This window comes from Caloenas nicobarica, chromosome 4 (assembly GCF_036013445.1).
Source record: "Caloenas nicobarica isolate bCalNic1 chromosome 4, bCalNic1.hap1, whole genome shotgun sequence".
NCBI classification, from domain to species: domain Eukaryota; kingdom Metazoa; phylum Chordata; class Aves; order Columbiformes; family Columbidae; genus Caloenas; species Caloenas nicobarica.
In genome coordinates, this window is record NC_088248.1 from 12,047,565 (window position 1) to 12,072,430 (window position 24,866).

Genomic DNA, 24,866 nt, shown 5'->3' on the forward strand with positions numbered 1-24,866 from the left:
AGTGTGTTGCTGGCTGCAAGTGGCATCACCTGATTCTTGAACGTGGCAGGCTTCATTTTGTGCCTTTGCTCCATATGGATAATGTGAGTGTCTCAAAACAGCACGTACCTCATTGGTGACTGCCTGATCTGCTGGCTTGTGGGGAAGGAGAAACTTGGCCCCTCAGCCCTGAAATGGGTAATTGGCTCTGCCCTGAGCAGGACCAAGCTCAAAGGCATCTTCTGAAGGAGCTTGGCAATAGGCAGTTCTGGAGTATAACAGGATTTAGTACCTGAATGAGACACCGATATGGATGCAGGTGGTTCTGTTCATGTCTTTAAACAGATGGTTAGATACCTTGGGACTGCCAGCAATGCTGGATGTAAATACTCCTGGAAGCCACAGCTAAGCATCGGTGACCAGCTACCTGGGATTTTTCACTTGAAAAATTTAGGCATAAATTTATTTTGGTAGAATATGAAAATGTGAACTGTGGCTTTCATCCTTCAAAAGCAAAAAGTCTCACATCCAATAAGAGGTAAGTACCTGCATGTTAGCTGTTGTGGCAACTCACATTTAAGGCCTTCGATGTAGATTTTGGGCCAGGGGAGAATCAGACTGTGTGAGAACAAAGCTGCCAGAAAGAGCTAGGTACAGAGGGACAGTGATACGGAAATAAGCACATAATTTTGCTAAACTGTTTGTTCTAGTTTGGAAAAACAATATTAAGGAGACTCTTCGTGAGCCTAAAACTCCTTCCAGCTGCTTGCAAGCTACTGGCTGTGCCTGACATTCCCACTTCCCGGCTGCAAAGTCTGGTCTCTTTTTAGAAACCTGAAGAAAAAGCATTTAATTTTTATTTGAGCTTATTGAATTAGTTTTAATTTTATTTATTTTCTAAGTAAAATGGTTATGTGGAAACAGAAGTTTGTGTGGTGTTCCTGCTGCTCAAGTAATACCGTGAGCACACTTGAAGAAATGAAGGGTGACACGGCATGGGCCAGCCTGTGAGGGCAGCCGAGTCGGGCTGTGCTTGCAGGCTCTGGCCTGGCTTCTCGGTTCATCTTGCGCTGAACACGTACACATCCCCTGCTATTTTTCTCCTTTCCGTACAAGACCGGATGACAGACATGCAAAATGGACTGAAAGGTGGGATTTTTATATGTGACCTTTGTCTGGCATCTTGTCTCCCTTTGTTAGAGACCTAGAAGAGAGACTTCTGTGTTTTATAAGAATTTTAGGCTATCTAGAGCACATGGTAAATGCTGCCAGTACAGTGATATTAACAGAAAAAAGCATATGCAGAAAACTGTGGCAGTACTGGACTTCAAATACATTTATACAGACTTCACATTCATTCATACTGTGTGATCTGAATTTGCAGTGTATACATTTTGATGATAACTGCCAATACCTATTTTGTCTTTGACAACTGACTTTATGGAGTTCGTGAGGAAAAAACACTGCTGATTAAATTTGTATTGATGGGATTGGATTCTGTATTTACAGGAAAACAGCTACCGCAGGCTTACCTGAACCGCATCTCTCCCTCAGTTCCTACTTTAAGGTCCTGAAAGCCCAGGATAAATCAGGAAACATTTGCTACTGTATGTTCTTTTAGCATAAATGAAACACATTATTGATAATTGACCAGAATAGTTCTTTTGATAAATGTATGTCTTCTGTCAATCTGCTGTTGAAGTGTCTTTCAGACATGAATTGATTTATCCTCCCAGTATTTCTTTCTTCAGCAAAATATTTTTGTTAGTATATACAGCTATTCCCTTTAGTAATTTAGTGGTTGACTCTTAATTTCTTTATCTCATTCTGTGTATGATTAAAAATACCAAGCTTTTTTGCCATTTAAAAGTAGTTTGGGGAGATAAGAGAATACAGAATCATATGAAAGAAAAAACAGCAAATGGAAAAAAAAACCCAAATCAACCTTCTTGATGTTTTTGAATTTTTAGTGAGGTTGAAAAATATTCATTTTATATGGACTAATTTTCAGTTCAACTGATGCATGGAGTTCAATATTACTATCAGGAAAAAACAATTTTTGCCATTGCTTTAATCTTGTAATTCTATTTCTTGCTATAGTATGAATTATTCAGAATGGAAAGTGACAAATATTTAGGATGGAGAATAACAGAAAGGATATAAATATGTATATATATGTAAACACAAGGAACAGGAACTGGAATTCTATAGTGCTTATAGTTACTAATAAGGGAAGAAAATAAAGCAATGTAAGTTATTCCTTAACTAGACAGTAAAGTTGAAAGTGAATGCTGCAAGTTCTCCGAAGTGCTTCCCAGCCATAAAAACTTGCAGAATGTAGATTTTAACATAGATACAACCCCGCTGAGCATAGAACTTAAGCATGCATATAACCCCGCTGAGCGTAGAACTGAAGCATGCATAGTAGTATTGTTTTTGTTTGCTAACAGTCCTTACTTGCTACAATTGTCCCTGAAGGTTCAGGCAGTTTTTCATTCAGAGTGGCTCAAAGCATTGGGACAGTTTGGTCACTTTACATCTCAGCAGGGAAGCTTCAGGTTGAAATAACATCCCTCATTCAAAAATAGAGCTGCTTCTTTCCCCACCTTGTCCACGCCTCCACGATTCTTGCTGTTTCTGAAGAGCTATGCTCATGAATAGTAATATAAAAGAATTTCTGAAGCTCTTACTACAAGTTAAAAGAAAAGAAAAGAGTGAAATGTCTTTCAGTTTATGTGTTTATCTGTGTGTTTGAATATCTTTCAGTTCCTTTAACTCCAGGATCCTTCAAATCCACTAGCCAGTATCAGGCAAATCTGATGGAAAGATAAAGATATCAAAATAGTGTGAAGATCATGAAAATATAAGAGCCCTATTGAAAAGAGAGACAGTGTGAATGCCCTCATTGAGAGTCAGGGTGTCACTGAACATTTTAGGAGGGGACAGCATCCACACAGCAGAGAGCTCTACAGCCCGCGGTGCTGGAGCTTCAGCTGGAGCTCGGTACAGCCCTGGGTAGGTGTTCGGAACTGAGGTCTCTCCTGCTCGGGTTCTTCACTGTCTGCAGCGTTAGTGCAATTCAATTAACAATCTGGTAGTCACAACATGCAAATAAAAATATGCACAAGTGGGCCTCCTGCTTCAGGCTGGAATCCACTTGCTCTTTTGCGTCTTTGCCTCTGCTAGGATGAAGTTTAAACATTTCTTATCTGTTACTTCAGAAAACAGTGTGGAGATAGCCTAACTTTCATTTGCCCTCCTATTTTTAGGGGTTCTTTTGGAAGGAATCAGAGAAATGTCCCTCTGCATATTGCCCATGACCCTATAAATACCCTTCCAACTTACAGGTCAAAAGTAAAGTTATTTTCTGGTATCTCTAGTGTTCTCATCACATTTCACAATATTCCTTTTCATTTGCACTCTTATCATCACCAGTGCTTGAAAATACCTTACACTCTGGTGTAAAAGCATAACATCCTCTTGTATTCAAATCTCCCTCAGAAAACTCTTCTTTCATAACATTTAGAAGCACAAGTTAATAGTGATGGAGAACCATCATTATCTTAACATGCACACTAGTGGTTCTGTCCTTTGGATCTCACTGCTCACAGGTCTGTGCTGCTGAGCAAAGGTCCTTGGGACACGAACTGGGCCTTTGTGTTTCATACAGTGTTGTTTCTGAGTGCCTTGATCTTTAAAAGGCAACCTGAGCCTGCCAAAAATGTGTTCTATTTAATCAAGGCTCTAATTCAGAGTAAGCAAATCTCTGTTACAGGCCTGAAGTTCACTCTGTGTACTGCTCATGCCAACCCAACTTTGCCCACACGAATGTTCATGAAGCTCAAATAAAAAGAGCTGTAAACACAGAAGAAAGGTCCATCAAAAGGATGAGAAAAATCTTTTATTAGTATTTGCTTTCTTTCTTGCTGACAAAAACGGCAGTTTGGGTTCAGGTTGATCTGTTTTTATTCCAAAAGTAAGGCAAATATAACTGATATTTGAATCCTCAGCACAGCAGATCAGTCAGTGGAGCTAAGTACAACACAGTGAAATGAAACAATTTGAAGAAAACCATTAAAGGTAAAAACCTTTGTGTAAACAGCAACAGTGTTCCCTTTAGTACAGGGCATTACAGGAAAGCTGGTTGTGCTGCAGGCCTTGTTGATTTTCACTGACTACCAAGTAGAATAGAAACTTTCTATGTAAATCCTTGGGTGCTAATACAGGAAGGTGGCTGTGTAATCTGAGCTGTCTGACCCTGGCAAAGTAGCAGACTGTAAGCTCACTGCCTAAAGAAATTATTTAAAAAATCAGTGCTGGGAGGAGTACTCGCTGTTTTATTAATGTTCGTAAGATTAAAGTGAATAAAACTGGAGCAATATGAGCAACGTGTAAAAGCAGAGGAGTGAAAGGAAAAAAATCTCTCTCAGAGAGCCTCTTAGTGATCTCCCTTCCAATTCGTTCTGTCAAACAGCTGGCATGGTGTGCTCTGCAGGCAGACGAGCAGCATCGCTCATACAGCTGTGCTATCTGGAGCACAGATGCTTGCACTTGCTCTTGGTAGTTCCTAGCCAGCTTCCAGAGTTTTGGCAGAATCATTCACAGATGCTTGACACACAGAGATGAGAGACAAACTCATTGCAAAGGGATATGAAGTTAATACATAGACTCATCTTACTATTGTTTTTATCGAATTCTCTGGATAAAGTCCATCTTCGTAGATCTGGCAGAAAACAATATATGCACATTGCATTAAAATTCCTTCTTGAAAGTTGTATATCCCAGAAATGAAGGAAAGAAGCCCTTTCTGCTTTATTTGTACAGACTAGTTCTGATGTGTTTGTGAGAGACACTGATCTGTCTCTGCTAGGGTCGAGGTCCTTATCCACAGAGCATGGTGCATGGCTTGGTCTTCTAAGAGCTTTTAAATGCACCTGAACAACTTAGATTTCCTTGTCCTAGATGAGTCCTCTGCCTCTTCCCATCCCTTGGCTCCCTCAGGCCACTGCAATTTTGCCAGTAATCAAAGTAGTAATGACCTTCTTTTGTCAGCACGATCCACTAGAAAGTGACTGGAATAAAAAATCTCACTTCTCACGTGCTCCCAAGTGGCCTCCAGATGGGTGTTGGGCTTAGTTCCTACTAACCGGAAGATTTAATTGAAAGAAGAAAGCCTGAGGCAGCACATACATGCTATTTACTTAAGTGCATGTTCTGCTAGTTGTGGTTTAATGCACTCCCTATGCCTGGCTGCTTTGCAGCCTCTGCTTCTCTAATTCATTGCTGCTGTTGGGCACCTCAGCAGCCCAGCAGAGGTGTGAGGCTGGAGTGGCATCCTTGTATTCTTCTCAATACCGCACATTTGCTGTGGTTGACTAACCTCCACATCATGAGCTTTTACCCTCAGGGCAGTTCCACAGAATGCTGTGGTCTCCCTGCTCCTCCTCAGCATTGCTGTAAGAGTGGCAGGAAAGTTACCTGGGATTAGTGCCAGCGCACAAGAGCACAGAATTTAGACCAGAGACCTTTCTCATTATGCCTAAGGTCTAAACCTGTCCATACAGAAGTTAGTGGAAACTGAGGTGTCCCTCAGTGTACATTTATAGGAAAAAACAAAACCAAACTAGTGATAGACAACAAGTGTAATATTTTGACGAGAATCTAATTTTTCCCTTTTCACCACGTGTTATGCAATGTACAGTGAGTGCTGTATTTGCTGGCAAAGGAGGGAAGTCTGGGGAATCTATTCATTTTCCTCCACATTTAAACAAACACTTTCTCATAACCACGGCCAAGAAAGGAAGCAAAAGTACTTAGCAAACTCATATTAAGTGTTCTAACTCAATATTTATATTTTGTTCCTGAAAAATATACTGACTGTATTGATAGCATAGTAGCATTCAGCTCCTGCAGTCTGATGTGGGAGAGGGCTCAGTGCATATTTTTAACCTTGTGTGGAAACTTACTTTTGTTTTCAAAATACTTGCAGCTCAGAACAGTCTGAGCCATTCTGAAGCAAAAATTGTGGCCTTCAAAGAAAGTTCATATGACTCCCACAGGGTAATCATGTCTGGGAGAAAAAAGCTAGTGGTGTCCAGAGATAGGACTCCCACTGAGGAAATCTGTCACTTCCCCTAACTTTCTAGTATTTTGGTAATGTGATTTTAAGACAGAGGTCTTATGAACACCAAGGATACTCCTGTTGGAAGATGTTTTCTTTCACAGAATCATGGAATGTTAGGGATTGGAAGGAACCTCAAAAGATCATCTAGTCCAATCCACCTGCTGGAGCAGGAACACCCAGATGAGGTTACACAGGAAGGCGTCCAGGCGGGTTTTGAATGTCTCCAGAGAAGGAGACTCCACAACCTCCCTGGGCAGCCTGTTCCAGTGTCTGTCACCCTCACTGAGAAGAAGTTTCTTCTCAAATTTAAGTGGAACCTCTTGTGTTCCAGCTTGAACCCATTACCCCTTGTCTTACTGTTGGTTGTCACTGAGAAGAGCCTGGCTCCATCCTCATGACACTCACCGTTTATATATTTATAAACATTAATGAGGTCACCCCTCAGTCTCTTCTTCTCCAAACTAAAGAGACCCAGCTCCCTCAGCCTTTCCTCATAAGGGAGATGCTCCACTCCTTTCATCATCTTCGTTGCCCTGCACTGGACTCTCTCCAGATAGCTGTCTTAGATTAATCCCAAATCACTACATAATGCCAATACTAGGGAAGGTTTTATAGATTTGCCTTGGATGGATAAACCTGTGATTTCACTTACTAATCTGGAAGCTTCTGAAGATAAACACCAATGCTTATGAAATTGTACTCTATTCCCACAAGTCTATATTTTCAAGTATGGTGCCAGAAGTTCTTAGTTTAGGAAGTGTAAATCAGATTTTAAATACGTGATTGAAAAGATAATTTGGTCTTGAGAAGCAAAAATATTTAAATTTTGTTTACTTTTTATTCCCATCTCATTAATTTTGAACATCTCATGCTACATTTCCCTTGTGTGAAAGGAAACCACTTTTACTAGTTAAGGATGAGCTGCAGCTTCCAAAGGCAACCTTCAAAGAAAAAGGAAAAATAATGAAGAACTATTGCTGTATTTTAAGAATAAATCTGAAAGATTTAGATAGGAGATTTTTTTTTTTCCAGAGCTTGTCATCCCAATTATCGAAATAATGGCCTTCCTGACACAGAATGAATAAGTCATAAACTGCACTGCATAGCAGATCTTGTATTTTTAATGAACAGTGTTGTCATTGTGTGGCTTGGTTTTTCTCAGGAAAGTCCCACATCTTTTGCAGAGCTGGAACAAAATGTTTTACCTACTAGCTTCCTTGAAGTAAATTAAGTTAACTGCAATGATCAAAAAATGACGAATTGTGAAAGGTATTTTATGGCAAAGAGTGCCTCGTTGTTTCATATTTCTATGACAATGACAAGATATGATGCATACATTCATGTCTGTCATTAACCTCACCAAATGCAGTAATGCAGCAGACACACCACAGTCTTAGGATGAGCAATGGCTGCAGTGATACCTGGGTTCATCTTCGCTGTCCACTTCACCATCATAGTCTGATCACTACTGCAAAACTAAATTTGAGAAGCACAGTAACTCTTTATATAGTGGGTCAGATTCTTCTCTTTACCCTGAACTTTGTTTTTGAATGCCTCATTTCACTAGGTTTTATCTAAATTTATGCCAATATAGGGAAAAGTAGAAGCTTATCCAAAATGACATTTTGTCCTCTTTGGGAGTTTGCAGCTGAAGTGGTATTTGTATCAGAACTGTAAGGAAACACCAAATCTGGATGCTGGTAATGTGTTTATTTCACGTTGGTAATATTCTTTAAAAGCTGTTACTATTTTCCTTACACTACCAGATTCGATTTCTTCTAAAATAACATTTTTACTGCTTGTGTACCACAACAGTTTACAGAAATGGCCTTCTCTCTGTCTGAGTGCTGTCACAGGAATACATGGACTGTCCATCAGTCTGAACATCAGAGTGACTAATATAGCGGATGAGCCCGATCAGCACTGAACTTTGCTGCCACACAGGAAGTACAGTGATGTTCAGTAGGAGCTCAGTGCAGATATAGGTTATCTGTATGATCAAATGAAGTTAATAGATATCTCCTGGATTCAAGAACATTTCTTCTGATGCTTGAAGGACCTTATGCTCCATAACTCTGTGAGCTTAATTCAGATTTATATTGGCAAGGAGGGGATAATCAGGTCATTTTTGCTTAGAAATAACAGGTATAAAAAAGGAAAACAATAGAGGGTCTTGACAATTCTTTCTTGGCAATTCCAGCTTCCCATTAGTAGCAAACACACTTGCTTTTTCAATATGACGCAAATGTCTCCATGCGTCCATAGCTTGGGAAGATGCAGATGGACTCATGTTTTGAGAAAAAAACAACAGTCAGTCTGGAGAGGAAAAACAGTCTTTGATATTTTGGGGCTGTTACTTGTTGATAGAGGCATGCACAGGCAGTCAGCCCTGCTGCAGCAGAGAGATGGCTGGGTTGCACAGCACAAGTGCTTCACCCTGAATTTCCACAGCTGCCAGAGCTGCTCTTGGAGTCAGAGCCAGAGTGAGCTCTGCTGTGCACGGGTGGGATTGAGCGGGTGTGCAACGGGCACAGCGCTGGCTGCTGTGAGACCTGCCCGTCAGCTCTGTCCTGACGGTTGCATTGCCGGGATAGTGGGAGGCTGTGCTCAGACCCCCCTCTCCTGCCATGTGGGGAGCTTAGCACGGGCCAGGAGCACTCTGTTCTCACTCGGCCTGCTCCTCTGTTTTAATTGGCTTCTTCATGGAAAAGAAGAATTTCCACCTCACAAATTAGGCTATGGCTGGAGTGCAGAGACCAGCAATAAAATATTAATACATGTGGAAAGAGGATGGAAAGCTGGAGCTATGAACCTGAGAAAGACACTGGGCACCTTAGCGGCTCAAGTTCTCAATTTAATGAGCAAGGCTCCCAGAATTGTAATTTCCTCCCATATATAAATAGAGTTTTAGTTATCCTTCCTTCTGATTTTCTGCCATTTTTATCTAGTTGGCTAATTTTTAGTGGCTTGATATAGCAAAGAGTCAAAATTCCTTATCTCCATTTCTACCACTGTCAATGATCTAGGATTATTTTGCTACCATTCCTAGTTGTTATAACTAATTTTTGTTGTAATCTATTATTTGCTATAACTAATTATTAATTTATTTCTGGACATAAATAAATAAAAAATAGTCCCTGACCAAAATAGTTCATAATTTAGCTGTTAACATGAGAAATAATATGCATTGTTTAATTGTTTTTGTCTCAGATTATTTCAGCTGCAAAACAGGTCTGAAATATTTATTTTAATTAGAAAGGCATTGCGAGCTTTCCTTCATTAACACTTCAAAAAATATTTTAAAAAGACGTGTAATGTCATAGTATTACTGAGGAGATGAGAAAGATGTGGTCAATTCACAATATATATTCAGAATCCCATATGGAGAAGTACATTGAACACAGACTTGAAACATCAGCCTGCCATTGTCATCTAACTGAATTTGGACAGAAGATGCACTATAAATACATGAGATCTACTTTGTCATAGGTTACATTTCACTTGCCTTCCAAACGATGAGAACTGCTCACTCTTTTTTAACTATCTTTCCACGTATGAAGTAATTTGATATATGAAAGTATGTTAGTGACTGAAAATAGAGAAAGTTACCAATTTATCTTTTCTAAGAGATCATCTAGGAATCAGCAAACGGCCAAACAAGGGTTTATTCCTTTTGCTGAAGTAAGGATTTCACTGCCTGCTTTGACATTTCAGGCCAAGACAAAAGTCTACCATCCACCTATGCCTCGTACAGGAAAGAATTTTGTCTCCTTTTTTAATTTCCTGTACTGTAGGTGACAGCAGGAAATGTAAAAGAGTACAAGAGAGATCATAGAAAGAGAGAAAGGGGTTTGTTCTGTATCAGTTATAAACAGCAGGGGAACGAAGTCTGTTACGTCATGGCCGGAGTCTCTGCCACTGAGTGGATTCTATTGCATGTGATCCCTGAAAGACTCCTTAAGTCTTTTATCCAACCAGACTGGAAAAACTAATATATATATATCAAAAGTTTTTGCAAACTACTATAAAGTACTCAGTTATTAGGGAAACTTCAAACTCCTTTCAATGCTGTAAGAATAAAATAGTCACTTTGGAACTTGTCTTCTATTAAAAGAAAAAAAACACCCACCTATAATTCCTTCCAGAAACTCAATTAGGAAAAATTTTCAGGGAAAATTTTCTTTTTAGGAAAAAAGACCCACTAAAAAGCTCCATGTGGCACAGATTCAGCACAGGAATACACAGCAGTTGCTGTGCAGCAGTGGAGGGTGCTGGTGGGTACTCACAGGTACGTTGTTTGGCAAGGTAGAGCAGACAGTGTTTAGCTTTGGTTGTGTCAGCTCCAGACACTAAAATATTTGCCATTATTTAATAATCTTAATCTGTGATTAAGGTTATGGGAAGTAGCTACAGTGGTCAGGCTTTTTGCCAATTTTAGTCTTGTGGGACAAACCATGGCCTCCTGGTCTATCAGCTGGGTTTCTGCCTTTTAAAAGGGGAGATGGTAAACTCCACTTTTACTTTATCGGAGAAAAAAATGGATCAGAGTACCTTAGTACTCCTTCCTTAAGTGTCCTAAGGGCTTTCCATAGTGTGGCAGGTCATATTCCTGGTGGAAGACTTGTTATGCCTTTGCTTGTCACATGGCTTTCATTGTCCTGAGAAGTGACTACATTCAAATGATTTCCTCTGAGAAATGGATAGGTAATTTACAGCAGAAAGTGGTGGATTGAATTGAAGCATTCGATACTAATGAAATGACTAATGATAAAAAATTACTTAGGGGAATAGGCCTTATTACACGCAGTGTTGTGGAGAAGGACACTTTCCTGACTTGTTCCACATCCCAGATGCAGGACTTGTTTGTGTCAGCCAGTCTGTCAGCCAGTGAGGCTCCTGAGCTGGGTCCTGGTCAGGCTCCAGCTGAATGGGCTGATCTGGTTAATGCCCCCCAGTGCAGATCTGTTAAAGTTTCTCATCAAGACTTGCCCTTCCTCCAGCAGAGGTTACTGATCCCTAAAATTGGATACCATAGCTATTCATGAAATAGCAACTCAAACTACTCTTAGTAATACTTGAACTAAGATGGATTATTTTGAAATGTCTGCTTTAAGGACCTGACTACATGTAAAATTATATCAACGTCAGGAGATGGTAATCTAGAAGTGTGATCATGACAAAAACCTCTTCATCCAGTTGATTTGAAGTCAAAAGAAGGCAAGTGGCTTCTCCCTACGTCTTCTTTTCCAAGGCCTTATTGTAGTGTTTGTTTGAGAAGTAAGGCTTCTCTGAAACCAAAGATGGCCAGAAAAAAAGAACAATTTCATTTACAATATAATTGACAATTTAATTTAATGCCGAGAAGGCATTCTGAGAGGCATGGTAGTAATATGGCTGATGGAGAGTGAGATAGATAAGCTTGCACTGATGTCAGCACTAATAAGAATCGTGCTTTCAGCAGCTGAGGCAGTGTGGTTAGAACTAGCTCAATGAAGTCTGTGCTATACTACAGTGTGCAGTGCAGATAAAACCAGAAAAACACTGCAGTGTCTGTGTTTGAATGCTGGGCCCATGGCAGCAAAATATTTGAGACTATTACAGATGGGGAATTTTCACAAATTTTCATGGGCAATTTTCACAAATTCTTATTTTCAGTTAGCAAAGAGATACAAAGCTTTCTTTTAGTGATTTAGAAGAGAATTTTAAGGAATGACTGAGAAATATGTAAGTCTCACTTCAAAGGCTGTTATAGTTTTCATGATAAATGAAGAGTCAGCGTATTCTGTTGTGTAGTGCACTATATTGGAAGTCAATAGAGCTGGTTTCTAACATTTCATCTCTCAGATCTTATTTCTCCTCCTACCTCTACCCTGCCCCCTAAGAGCTAACAATCTAAATCTACAAGACAGCCTCGTATTTCAGATATTTCACAGTTCTAAATACAGTGGCAACATCATGCAGGTTCTCAAGTGCTGTTGTAAGACATATAATAAATAATGCTAAACATTACCTTGGGAGGTCACTTTTCAGTTTTATGGCGAGAATAGAGATGCAAGTGTGGAATTCAGCTGTTTGGATGAAGACTTTGGGGGCTTTAGAAATGCTAGTTGTTTTAAAGCTGTAACTTCATCTATGAGCTTGTAGGCATTTCAAATGACATACCTTATTGTTTGAAGGTGTGTGTTGATGTTGTGGGTCAACTGTGTACAAAAACCTAACTGATATCTACAGAACTTGCCTCTCAACATATTTAAGGAAACAGATATTTCTATAAACTGTAATAAAATGTGTACATATTATATAGAAAATGACAAACATTGTAAAATGTTGACTGAAGAGTTCAACCAGATACTGGATACAAATTGACTTTGAATTCCAAGATTCCAAATAAACATATTTTTGCCTTTCTAGATTTATATAAGCTGTTCTAGTTCTCCACTAATTTCCTCTTACTTCTCAGAGCTGTGTTTATGTTTGTTTCACTTGGCCTACTTAAGCATCCTTTTCTACCGCTATTCCTAAGTTTGCTTTTCAAGTCAAGTATTCTTCTGGGGCCGTTCAGCACATCAGACTCTGGAGAGCTAAATTTGGAAAGCATAGCATCAATTGTTATGAATAACTGCCTTTAGAGTACATTGCAGTAGTGATGATGAATTTCCCAAAACTTCCTAGAGAACCATTTCCTACTTTAGACCAGGGCATATGCTCTGCTATCTGTTTAATCAAGTGACAGAAGGAACAGCCATAGCCAAAAGCCAGAAGAGGAACGATAATCTAGTCAGATAATTTGAAAATCTTTAAAAATTAACTCCACAGTGCAGTAAAGTATAATTTCATTTTCCTCCAGACATTAAAAATATTAATAAGAAGTCACTGTGAATTATGAGCAGTACAAAGTGTTCAAACCAACTCAAGTGTAAATTTCTGTTGGTGAAATTCCAGCGGTCTAGTTTAGTCTTATGGAAAAGATTTTTGGCCTGATACTGTGCTGCTCTTGCAGTTCTTTTGTTTTAGCACCAGAAAAGAGAAGCAGAAGGCTGGACCAGCCTTTCTTCTTCAGGGCAGGAGCTGAAAAGATCAAGAAGGATGCCTGATATTATCTTTTAAAAAGAAATAGGCTACTGGCTAAGGCCAGGAGTAATGAGAGGTGAGTTATTTCATAACTAGTTTGGGTCTCTTCCACGAGTTGGTTAGAGAAAAATGACATAATTCTGAAAGGACAGCAGAAAACGTACAAATAGTGAATTATTCTAATGAAGGCTTTTGTAGGCAAAGCCTTTCATTATAGCTGTTCAAAATGTATGAAAGGGCAAAGTAACAAGTGTAAATACACTTTGTTTTTTCTTTGAAGCAGTGCCCAGTGTCACTTGAGCTTCATTTGTTCAAGTAAGTAGGAATATAGGGATACAAAACCAGATGGTGTTTGCTGTTATTGGGTGACAGATGTTCTCTTATCCTTGAGATTATGCAGTTAAATGTAATGCAAAATACTGAACATCCTCAGCTCCCATTAAGCACAGGGGCAGCTGGAGGGTCTCAGTACCTCCCAGGAGGTGCATAGCACTTAGGAGCCAGGGACCTTACTAGCTGAGTTCTTCACCTAAACATTTATTTTTGAGATGTCCTGATCATCAGTTCTACTGAAATAAATGTTCAGCATCTTTGGGATCACCCTCCAGTGACCCTCTTTAGGCCTGAAATCAAAGACCTACCCCTCTTTTCAGGAAACTGATCAAATGCCAAGGAACTGTGTCTAAAATGGTCACTTGATGCAATTATGTGAATATAGTAATCCCACTAAATGATAACCTTATTGAAACACATATATATACATCACACGGAGGTAATAAAGACAGATAAGATAATCTTAGTGCTCAGTAGAAAACACTTAGTAAAAACTAAACGGTTCCAGATGCTGAACAATTTCCCCTTGAACTGCAGTATAAAAGTATTGGGCGAGCCCTCTAGCCAGCCTGAATCCTAAGTGCATTTTGAAAATGGCCATCCTAGAATTGTCAAAGAGATTTTTTTCTCCTTCAATGGAGTTTTCTTTTGAAATGGCAACCAGTATTTTTGAATTTATTAATGTAGACCCTGAGATGAGTCTGGCAAATGTGGAAAAGTCTAAGTCACATTTAAAGAGCCACTGTAAAAGTTTTAAAAAGGCAAAGACAAACATTAAGTGTGCATATAAAGATACTCTTTATACGTAATGCCCAAATAAATACACCTTGCAAAGTGGGGCTCTGTCAATCTGTGTGTGTTAAACACAGGCACTAAAAATCAGCATCACATTGTGAGAAATGTCTATGAAAGTTACTGTTCCCAGATTTTGTGATTTCAGTTTGAGGTGAATAGTTTCTTATTTTCAGGAATGGTGGAGATCTACACCTTCTTTTGACAACACTTAAGAATTTTGACATCTTTGGCAATCTGGGTGCTGATTGTTCTAATCCAAGTTGGTCACTCAAAAGGGAGACACAAAATTTTAGTGAATGCTTTGGAAGGTGCTGGTTCTTTTGTATTGTATTAAAGCTCAAAGTCACATTGCAGAGTTATGAAATAATTCAGGGTGGTTTGGGGTTTTTTGTTTGTTTGTTTTTAATTAGCAAGAAAGACAATCTGATGAGCTAAATATTGGTTTTGGCCAATGTATATAAAGTGTTTTGGAGGTAATTTAGGAGCAAGGGAATCTTAAATTTATTTGTGATAAATTGAATGAAACAATAGTTGTAAACAAAGTAGCAAACCCCCAAAATTATCATATGGTGGGTTCTAGTAAGCTATTTAAGTTAGTCAGGACCACAGAATGATAAGAAATATCAGGGACATCTAAGAAAACTCAGTAAGTGGATCATGCAGCTGAAAAGTGTACTAATTTGTTGATTCATGCAAATAATGTATGTTTAAAAGCAATTTCTAGAATTGGAAATATGTCCAGACTGGCTTCTAACTATTTTGATGGCATATATAGCCACTTCAGCACCAATACAGGTAGATGTCATCTTAGGGCCAGAAAATACTCTGTGTCTTGGTTACCCTGTCACTTCCAGGCACCGTTTCTCTGTAGTGCCTGGCTTGTGCCACAAGGAACCGACACCACCACTGCTGCTCCTTATTGTATAGTTTCCTTTTGTGCCATTTGTGTTACAGGTGCTGGAACGAGAGGCTAGGTTAGCTCCTCTAAAGTACAAACAAAATTATGATGCTTATGGGCCTTCTTCACCTGCTAATGCCCTTGCAATCCCCCTTGGTAGCACTGAGTACTCCCGATTCCCTCTGCTACAGCATCCAAGCTCTGCACACTAAGCTCCATGTAAGAAATTCCCTACTAATGAAAATTTCATTAGCATTCGTTAGGAAGAGTTTCTACGTGGTCATAGACCAGGTATCAATTTTAAGTCAGTGAGATACTAACCTCTGTGTTATTTCAGGGCTGATTGCGTAGTCCAAAGTACAATCACCCATTCTTGACTTCTGGATGTTACTGCATGCTCTGGATGGATATAGTTACAGAGCAACTCTAATGTAGTTTGAGAAAACACGCCCTGGATGTTCATTCATCTTTGTCTTAAAAGTTTCTGGATTCCTGCTGAACCTCAGCTTTGACCTTCTCTAAATAGAAACAGGAGATAACGACCTCAAAGTGAATACACTACCAAGTTTATGTAAGCACATATTTAAAGGATTTTTCAACAGTTAATTCCAATATTGTTTCATTTTATGTTTTAGTGCTACAAATATGAGGATTCCCTCATATACAATTGTAAATTTGATTTTACTTGATGGTTCTCTGCATTTTGAAAAGCAGATTTGTCTTTGTGGCCTATGAAATACCATCATTTTAAAAAAAATCTCTAAGGAATCACTGCTTTTTAAAAAGTGGATATCTTATATAAGCTCTCTCTAAATTTTTCTCTTTTTTAAACAATGCCATATTTTTATGTAAGCAATATGCATGCCAGACACTTGCATGAAAAATATGATGCGTATAGTGCACTTAATTTATTTCTTGACATAAAAACATAAGCTGAAAAAACACAGCGGTTTATAGGAATTAAGTTATGACATAAACCAGACTATTTATGTCAAGAGAAGGAGACAATTTGCAATTTAAAAACAGGGAGCCAAGGACTGGCTACATAGTTCATACAAATCTTATGTGAATTGTATAAAAGTGTGAAAGCGACTTGCTGTGTCCATGTGACAAAGTGCAGAGCATTGTTATTCCAGGACAGATTACACGAAGATTAGGGGGTAGTGTTACGTTATGGAGGAACCTAAATACTAGATCTTGTAAGTGTGCAAACCCCACTGCTTATCCAAGTCCTGGATGTGCAAACGCCTGGTCACCTTCTGTGGCCTGGGAAGGGTCTAGGGCAGCACCCACTGGTGTCACACAATTTCTTGCCCACTAAGGGAGGAAATCAGATATTTCAGGACTTCACTGTTAAGAGTTATAGCATCATGTTAAATAAAATATATTGTCTGCCTGAAATTACGACATAATTTCAGGAGGTGCAGGATGGCACAAAATAAATATTTGAGGTTAAGTCCACTTTAGGCAATTTGCCCAAAATAATAGCTGATGGTTAAAAATGATATTTGGGTTCCAAGTACCCAATCAAATGCATTCCATTTGGCTGCTTGACAGAATAGTCAGCTTTTACAATTTTATGCCATTAAAATCAGAGGTCACGTAAAGTGCAACTTTCTAAACATTAAAATGATTATTACTATCCTGTGTCTGTAAGGGGCTTTGTTCCTTGTCAAGACTCCTTGACACTTTAGCATAAATACTGTAATTCTCCTCCCCTACCCTCACTCTCTTCCTCCACCCCAACCCACACACAAAGTGGCATTTAAATAAGACATGTCACACTCTGTCATAAATATTAATGACATGAAACTCAGGGCTTGACATTTTTCATTAATGGCCCTCTTCATCACTGTTTCACACCTGGACTGCAGCCAGCCCCCATGTAACTAGCTGACATTTTTTAAAACAATGTTAATATTGAACTGAAACAAAATGCTGAGATAATTTTTCACAAATTAAAATTGTTGGCAAGCCCTCTTTCCAGATTGCATGCTTGGGATGTCATTTGGCATGACTTCTTGAACAATGCCCATGTTGTCTTGGCGTGGTTTGACTTGTAATTACAGTTTATTGCCTTTCACCTTCTCCCTACAATACCTCCAAATGACCTGTGGATGGAAATTTGACATAACACTTGGGCTGTTTTTGAAAAAAATATATATATTCTTCCCTACACTAAGACTTTTCTAGTCATCTCCACAGAAGGATTAATGCCATTGTTGGTGATACAAGAAAATTTATTTCTTAGTTCCTGTGGTCACTTGCATAATTTCTGTCCTTTCAATTTGAGCTGTACCAATTGTTTGAAGTTGTAAATTAAACAACAAACTATGTCTTGGAGATATTTGTGACAGTGTTCAAGATTTAGTTTTCTGGTTTGCATCTGCCTGAATGAAATACATACAGCTCAGTCTCCTGAACAACATTGATGGCTCAATCCTACAAAATAATGAGCCTTCTGAACGGGCTGCCAGATTCTGACACACTTCCTTAAACAGCAAGTGTGTGTTTGGCTCTTCTTGCCCTTCATTATTTGTCAGAATGAGGGCCACAATGTTCATGTCTCATAAGCCTGAGCCTTGAAGCTTCTAGATCGTCACTGAGAAACTGGTGTTTCTGTAGAACAGTTGGTTTGAGTGAGAACAATCATCATTTGTCTTTTGCCTTCAGTAGAAAGTGAAAGTAGAAGGAAGAAAAGCAAAAACATATACTGGGCTCATTGAAATAAGATGTATTTTGCAGTGTGGCATATGTCATGACCTTCTGCGCTTTGAATTAAACAAGATAAAGAGCAAACTGAAACTATAGGATCGTAGGGATAGAAGGAACGTAAAGTCAGCTAATCCAAGGCAAAAGCAGCAACATTTGGGTCCTTCATGACAGGCACTTGTCAGCCTGTCTTGAAGTCTTCAGTGGATACACAAAATCTCAGTCAAACTCTTCTGCTGTTCAGGGCCCTTTCATGTTCTAAAAATGTTTCTGAAGATGTGATCTGAATCTTCTTACTTCAATTTTAGCCTGTTACTACTGTAGACACATAAAGTAGCCTTCTACATATCTGAAAGACATATCAAGCCTTCTCTTGGTCTTTTAGGCTAAAAATCCCACTTTTCCAATATTTTACCATAATTCATATTTTATAGACCATTTATCATTTTTATTACTATCTTTGGGACTGTCTCTGACCAGTTCATAAATTTCTTGAAGTGTGGTCCCTGACCTAGGCACAATAATCCAGTTAGAGCTTTATCAGGGCTGAGTAGAGCAAAAGGGTTACTCCACAAACTTGCATGCTATCTGCATTCCAGAATGACATTTCTGTGTTTGCAGCAGCATGTCATTGTTAACTCATGTCCAGTCTGTGGTCATCTATAACTTCTATACCTTTTCCGATCTGAATTTCTTCCTCATCAGCTCTTGCCAATTTTGTCTGTGGAGTTTATTATTCCTGAGTGTGGGCTTGCAGTTGTACAAGTTGAAAAATATCTGGTTTTCCGTTCATATCTCCAGTTTATCGGAACTGTTTTGAATCCTACTCTTGTCCTTTGAATAACTTACAAGGTACCAGACTTCCTTTGTCTCTAAATCTAATGAGCCTATTTCATGATCTGCCATTTGTGTCAATAGTGAAAATATTGAACAGCACTGGACCCAGGACAGACCCCAGTGGAAAATCCATCTGGTACATCTTTCCGTTTTGATAAGGAACCTAACTAGTCAGCTTTGCACTCACATTTGGGATCTTTTTCCTAACTGGTTTATGATGAATGATGTGGTCACATGAGATAGAATTACAGAGATAACACTAATGAATGCTAAATATTTAAGATTCAAACTTTTACTTTCCTCTTTTTAGGGATAAAGAAAATCTGCTAAGCATTCAAATCTGTTCTTATTTTTTTAGGGATTTTTCTATGCTGAACACTGCAACCGTAGCCTCATTGCATGTTATGTATTTCCTCAAGAGCTTTATTTCTCAAGAACACAGTTCTGAAATATTTGATTTCACATACAGTTAATGGAATAACTCTTGAAAGCATGCATTAAAAATGACATATTTTCTATTGTTTTGTTTCTTCTTCAACATATAGAATTAAAATACCAAGAAATATTCATTCGATCTGAATGCTCTTGATAAACTTGCTCTAAGCCTGCACACTTTAAAAGCTTGCATAATTTACTGGAAGTGTACCAAATACAACATAAATTATCTCTATTGTATAAAGAGAAACTCACGACTTATTTCAAATTCAGATAAGTATTCACATTTAAGAAACTTTGAGCATTTGGTGACTGTGTTTCATCCATGCTGAAGCTTCTAGCCATTCAGTAAGCTCAAAATCAGTGTGAGAATGCTTGGATCCAGGATGCAAGTTTCGTTAAGATTTCAAAGTTCTGAAAATTTACAGGTGTTTGCATTTGGTGTTTTGGTTTGCCCCATGCTAGTTAAAAGTGCAAAGTGGGGTTTTTTTAATAAGAAGTGCTGTTATGCAGGAATGTTTATCAGATATATGCTCAACTGTCTATAAAATGTTAATGCACCAGTCCAAAAAAGAATGTGGAATGGACTGTGATGACCTGCTGTTGTTCAAGGGCTTGAAGTATTTTATAAATTCTTACTTTTAAATTATACTTGTACTCAGAAACATGGGACACTTTGATTCTTAATTTAGACTGTTCATACCATGTTTTGACTCCAGAAAACAAAGGCAGATCACCTAGGAGTTTACGACTCAGAAAGGCTGTTTCCTTTCATTGCTGTCACCATTAGTATTTTCTATACAACAGTAGTTGAAGTGTTAAGTGTAAAACTCAGAGTGTTCTGTAGTTTGAAAGCAGAACCATTACTGAACTCTTTTTTTGTTTTTTTTCCTAAGCAGAGGGAGTGGAGAATTGTCTAGCTGAAATAAAAAATGCAAGGAAAAATCTGTGGTATCTCTTTGTAGGATATTACGGAGTAACAGTGAAACAGAGTTTGACTTCTAAGGAAATGTCCAGTTTTGGATGAAAAAAGTAACTGCTCTCTGGAAATGGTGAATAGATGTGAGTGTAGAGAACAAAATGTTGATAAGGATGCATGACACTTTAGAGATGCTAAGGCACAGGCTAAAAGCCAAAGTTCTTGAGTACTTTACAAATGCAAATATTCCACTATGAAGGGATCACAGCACCTTTCATTTCCATGCTGCTTAGTTTCCCAAAGCCCTAAAACCTTTCTAAATGTTAATTAGTTCACTTCATAGTGCTCCCTTTAGGGGAAAATAGTGCTTTCAAACCATTTTTTAGATGTTGAAACTTTGTCTCTGGAGGGTTAAGTTGCTTACCCTAATTCAAAGTAGAAACACAGATGTGAGCTCCAGGTTGTCTCTTGCATGAATATCAGGTTTAATCCTACAAGTTGGCAAGCCGAGAAGTGAAGGAGTCCCAGACTTTATACAAGTAATAGCTGTAGCTCTTTACAAGTAATGCTTGTCTTTCTGCCCTATAGAGAGATCTTGAAGTGGTATCAGGTGACCTGAAACATATGCCCATTGATATACATGTAGAACTTGATCTGCTGTCTTCACAACATATTTTCCTAGTGCTCACCCAGGAAGATTTTTATGCAAATGTATAGATTAACAGTACTATTCACGTTACTTAGGTCTCACAAGCTGAACTGGTGAGGTTTGCACTTCAACCAGAAATGAACTCTCTGTGTTACTGTCCTTCTTTTGATGCCCTTGCAAGGAAAAACTGTTTCAACCTGGATTTTTTTCAAAGTTTTTCCAAACAATTTCTAAACTCTTCTGGTGGGGAAGGGTAGGATGTCAGCATGGAGTCTTGGTACCTCTGAAAATACAGGTCTTCCCTATGAATGTCTTGAAGGACAGACTGTTCTGGTGAAATTCAAATCCGAAGCCAATAAGACATTTCTGTCAGTCTTCAGCTAACTGCAATTTGTTTAGAATGAGCTGAAATCTGTGGGCTTCCAGTATGGCTGGATTGTACGTACTTCTTGGTAAGCATATGTTGAGTTTTGTTGTTTGGGGCTGGTTCTAGCAATTGCTGTTACAGACCAAGAGCCTTACAACATAACTGTAAGCCTAAAAACATTGCTTTGAGCGCCATGTAGATCTGGTTTCAGAGAAAGGTGGATGTGTAAGGAGCTATGGCTTGGTGTCATGCCAAATTTACTTTCTCAAGTAGAAACTAAGATGAGATCTTCTTGTGTGGCTAGATAAAAAACATATCCTGTCATACAACTGAGAACATATGGAATGTTTTAGTCTCGAATCTTCACCAAGAAACTGTTTCTAAATAAATGGATATTTGCTAGTCAATTGTTTACTACTTTTTTACCGCTAGTACATTTTACAGAAGACTGTATGATAGGAGCAAAGCAACAAAAGTATGACAGGAAAATAGTAACCATTTTTTTCCAGCAAATGCTTACACTCATTTTTATTTGCTTAGTGTGACAATATGTTTGCAGAAATTGAATGTTGGACTTTACACTGAGATTAATTTAATGACGAGATAGAATTTGTTTCAAACAAAATTAGTCCGGAAGGCCATCCAGTTAGGACAAGGAAACAATACCAAGGAACTAAGTTGACCAAACAGCTCAGATACTGAATTGTGAATACTGAGCACTCAGAAAAATTATTTTTGCTGATAGTTATGGATTGACATCTTGTCGAAATGAATAGTGAGTAACTTTTTGAATGAAAAGGGCTGGATGGTATGTTGACCAACAATCCATAAATACAAAATTTGGCTGACTCTCCTGCCTCTGAGTTATGTTATTCTTGCTCATGTTTACTAGTATTGTACTTCAGAGTACTCCATTAAAACTAATTGTTTTTATAAGACAGGTTACTATCTACTTAAGTAAAGAATAAAGAACCTGCTTTTCACACTGCTTTCATTCTTAATTGTCTATGTATAACCCTAACTTTAGAAGTACCCTGCTTTCTCATTTTGATGTTAAGGAAACTCAAGTAGACAATGTTCATGTTGCATATTCCCTTGGTCTGTCTTGCAAAAATCATCAGGGCCTGACTTTTCCACAAAAAGGAATGCAGAATGCTGTCTGCTTGTAAGTTTGTGATTCATGCCTCCTGTCAAGGCTACCAAACCAGTGAAAACACTGGAATGTAAAAAAAATAAGCATGATTATGTATTTCAGGAAAACAATTTTCTCAAGAATGTTTCTGGAACAAATCTTCAGTGTTTAGCTATTTCTAGTTGATATATCAGTGATGGAATGCCTACTGGCACCAATTTGTACTATGGAATTGTCCCACAGGACAAAGCTTTGCTTTAGCTTGTTTAAGGTGTATTTTTTTTTTTCAGATTCTTGTAGCAGCAAATCCTTTAGCAGCTCATTACTTAATGGAAACTAAACAAAGCTTCTTCCAGGAAAAAAAATGTTGATCTCTATCACCCCACAGTGAACTTCTTTTTAAATACATAACACATGCTTTTGGAAAATATCTTCAGTTTAATCTGGACACTGTAAACGCCAAAGACAAGAATATGTCCTTATTCATCCATCTTGCATAGCTCAAAACTCAAAACTTTCGGGGGTAAAGAGAAGGAAATGCAGAAGATAATATTTGTATATAGAAATCTACTTGTATGATATGACCAGATTTTTGTCTGTCAAGCCCACTAAAAGTAACAACCTTCACAACCTTCACAACTCAAGGGTACGCTCTTATACACAGATCTCCTAAAGGCACTGACAGACCTGCTTTGGTCTCTACTAACAGATATTTAGGTATTTTTCCATTTCTTATGGAAACTCAATCTGCATTTTATTGTCCAGAAAGCTCAGTGTTAGCTGATGCCTCCATACATGGTAACCTTATTGCTATGTCTGTTTCTGCCAGAGGAGCAGCTTTTCCTTTCCACTAGAACTGCCACAGAAACACCAGTATTGATTGTGTAAAAAGCCATGTAGTGTGTAGTTCAGACACAAAGGCCATGACTTTAGCAGCTGATAACTTAATCATTGGTTTTGAAAAATATATAATAATGACACTGATCTTTGATCATGAATGTCATATACTTCATGTACAATCATAATTCATTTGGAGCAACACTGTGTCAGGAGGAAAGATCTGTATCAGATTTTAGTGCTGCTGTCATTTCCAAAGTTGCAGCACACTGGTTTAGTGGGTCCATGCTGGAGGTGCACTTCCACATTGGCTTTTGCTTCTGCTTTTGCAAAAAAATTAACCATTCTTTCTGCAGGAAAATGTTTCTGCATAGAGTTGAGTAACTATAAAACACAATGCCCTGCGTCTCATGGAAGCAATGAACAAAAGAAAATGACAAGCTATTTTGCAGAAATATTTTGGAAATATGCTTTAAAAATGTTTCTGCTTTCAAACCATTAAATTACAAGATTTTATATCTAGTCATTACTGTTCTGACTTAACACTGTAGGAAGACATCTTGCTCTATTGTCCTCACTGTATCAGTGAGCTATTCCCACTGGAAAAGTCTTCAGTATGTGGAAAAGAAACTCTTCCTGAAACCAGTGAACTCTATTTTTAACTGCCAAAGCAAGTTTCTCTTATTTCTCCTCCCACTTAACTCATAATTCCTGAAAGTAATATTGTTCCCAGATAGAAATGTAGAAAACCTAAAATTAAAACCAGATCACTTGCTTTTCTTTTGAGGATTCTGAAATTACATATTTTGTGTTTATAGATCAGCTACTATCTAAATGTAGAACTTATAGTAAAACAATGCTTCGTCCTTATGCCAGGTTTATATTTGTTACTTTTTAACTTTAAAGTAAACACTTGTGATCTATAGCATCATTATAATAAAATAGGACACAATATTTTCTACTCCCTAAAAATCTAGGCTTCGAAAGAGGTGAATAAATTGAGCAGTTTGATAATGCACAAGATCTGCTATCCAAAGTCTGCTGCATTCAGTTCTAATGTTCAGTGCTGGTTCTTGGATTATATTCAAGTAACTGGAAGACAATTTTCTCAGTACCTCTAGCAAGTGTTTGTTTTTTCAGAGGAGACAGTTTTCTTTTTTAAATGTTACTACCATATAAGCCTAGGTTTCTCTAGAGGTTATGTAAATAATGCTATTTTTGATAACACTTCTTTCATTGGTTTAAGAGTGATAGGTTTTGAGTTCATTAAGTGTAAATATAACATTTGAATTCATGCTATGATTATTGGTAGCTTGTGAGATGTAGAGAAAGTAAATTAATGCTCATTTTGGTTATCTAGAATTATAAGGTTTCACGAACATGTGAAAGTCATAGTGACATGAATAGGATGAAAAGCATTCAACACACATGCACAAAGTCATAAAATATCCCCCCCAAACTCAGACGATCTGATCTCTTTTACATAATCTGTCCGTAACATCATTCATGAAGGTCTTATTACTTCTTGTCCCATGTTGTTATTGGAAAAATCCTATGGGTAAAGGGCCAGAAATAAACTCTTTTAGCTGAATAGCTCTACTTTATAATTCATGCATAGTTGTTTTCTTTTTATTTCATATTCCTTCCTTATTTTTTCCCTGGCCTTCTCATCCCTCACACCAGTTCTTTGGCCTTCTTGCCAATTTACTACACCAAAACAAATACTCTCATGTAAGGTCTTTGCCAGTAGGACTACGTATAGTGCACCATTGCAATAT

At 38.1% G+C, this 24,866-nt stretch overlaps 1 protein-coding gene across 1 annotated transcript in view; it reads right to left on the bottom strand.

Annotated features, from left to right (window-relative positions):
• The window catches only part of PDE5A (phosphodiesterase 5A), a 137,234-nt gene that overhangs the window by 74,962 nt on the left and 37,406 nt on the right, over positions 1-24,866 (bottom strand). The window lies entirely within an intron of this gene.